Genomic DNA, 1,996 nt, shown 5'->3' on the forward strand with positions numbered 1-1,996 from the left:
AACATGCACCAACATATCCACCCTTTGAAATTACTTTATTTATTTAATTTTGTTTTGGTGGTGGTACTAGGAATGGAATCCAGGGGCATTCTACCTCTGAGCTACACCCCCAGCCCTATTTTTTATTTTCTCTTATTTTTTTTAGAGAAATGTTGTATTTAATGGTAAAGCTTAGCACACTCCAGCACCAGGGACAGCATGGAGTCGAAGCAGCGGGGACGGGTGGGTGACCCCACGGAGCCTCACATGGCGAAGAGGACGAGGAAGGAAACCATCAAACAGAAGAGCCCCATGGCCTCAGACAGGGCAAAGCCCAGGATGGCTTAGCAGAAGAGCTGTTGCTTGAGGGACGGGTTCCTGGCATAGCCAATGATCAAGCTGCCAAACACCATTCTGATGCCAGCCCCGGATCCAGCCACGCCGACTGTGGTGGCCCCAGCATGGATAAACTTGGCTGCTGTGTCAATGTCCCGGAGAAAACACCGGAACTCCCGCCTGGCCACCTGGAGTGGGGAACTGCTGCAGGAAGGCTGTTTAGATGGGTCCTCTGGTCTACTCAGAAAGGAGGCAGACACCGGCTGAGTAGACCCCTGGTACAACAGCCGTTCAGAGCCAGAGAAATGAGAAGTGCCCCAGTGGTCTGCATTTTTTTCAGTCTCTCAGCTTTAGCCCTTGGTCTCCTATTCTTTATTTTTGAAACAGTGTCTCACTGAGTTGCAAAGGGCCTCACTAAGTAGATGAGGCTGTCTGTGAACTGTGATTCTCCTGTCTCAGCCTCCCAAATGCTGGGCTTACAAGCATGCGCCTCTACACCTAGCTTTACATTACTTTAAAAAATAGAATGATATATAGCCGGGCATGGTGGCGCAAGCTTGTAATCCCCGCGCTTGGGAGGCGGAGACAGGAGGATAGCGCTGGTATGAAGCCAGCCGTGCTGGCTTAAGACACCTGTTTCTAAATAAAAAAAATATAAAAAATAGGTCTGGGAGTGTAGCCCAGATGTAGAAGGGCTTCCAGGAACCCCAGTGCTACCAAAAATAAAAATAAAAATTGAATGATATATAGCTATAATATCCTTCATAGACCTTATTATGCATGTGTGATGAGCAATATTTCCCAATTACAAGACAAAATTCTTGCAGATTCATTCAATTTGTGTTTCTTTATCTACATATATTTCTAAATGACTTCACAGCCAAGATGATTTTACTGAGTCCAATGTGCTGGCCAAACCTATAATCCCATCTACAGTCTACTTACAAGGCTGAGGCAGGAGAATTAGAAGATGGAGGCTAGCATGGGCAACACTGGGAAACTCCCATCTCAGAAGCAAGCAAATTGCCATAGGGTTCTGGGTCCATACCGTCTTCGTGCCAGGTAAATCTTGATCTCTGATTCACCTAGAATTATGACGAATCCCAATGCAACCAACCTCAGCCTTCTAATCACATTTTTTTTTTTTTTTTGCGGGTCTGGGGGTGGAACCCAGGGGCATTCGACCTCAGAGCTACACCCCCTGCCCTAATTTTTATTCTTTATTTTGAAACCAGGGCTCACTGAGTTGCAGAGAGCCTCACTAAGTAGCTGAGGCTGTCCACGAACTGCGATCCTCTGGTCTCAGCCTCCGGAATGCTGGGATTACAAGCGTGCGCCACCACGCCCGGCTAATCAAGGGTTTTTGCCATTTCCTCCATGCTTTCTTTTCATTGTTGAGTGACACCCGTTTCCTGTTTCCCTCTGTGTGACCACCTAAGAATTAGGAAGCCTCAGCCTCCCACTGTTTTCACCAAGAAATCAGGCAGGGGAGGAGCTGGTGGCCACTGTGCTTGGGGTGGTTCCTTTGAGAGGCTTCATCTTCTACCCTGCAAACTTCTAAGACGTTGGCCTTCAGCACTACTCCTCGTGTGGGTCAGAAATGGTTTTCTTTTTCATTAGCCTTCTTGGAGGGGGCGGGAGTCCTAAGTGCTAGTGGAAAGTGTGCCTTGGTGTTGGTGTT

The 1,996-nt window shown here is 47.6% G+C and overlaps 1 pseudogene across 1 annotated transcript; it reads right to left on the minus strand.

The window, feature by feature from the left end:
- Positions 1-242: 242 nt before the first annotated feature.
- On the minus strand, positions 243-646 carry LOC308268958 (ATP synthase F(0) complex subunit C1, mitochondrial-like; annotated as a pseudogene). Its single transcript has one exon. The product of its transcript is annotated as an ATP synthase F(0) complex subunit C1, mitochondrial-like (transcript).
- Positions 647-1,996: the final 1,350 nt, after the last annotated feature.

Source organism: Muscardinus avellanarius (genome assembly GCF_963383645.1).
Source record: "Muscardinus avellanarius genome assembly, chromosome: 10".
Taxonomy (NCBI): domain Eukaryota; kingdom Metazoa; phylum Chordata; class Mammalia; order Rodentia; family Gliridae; genus Muscardinus; species Muscardinus avellanarius.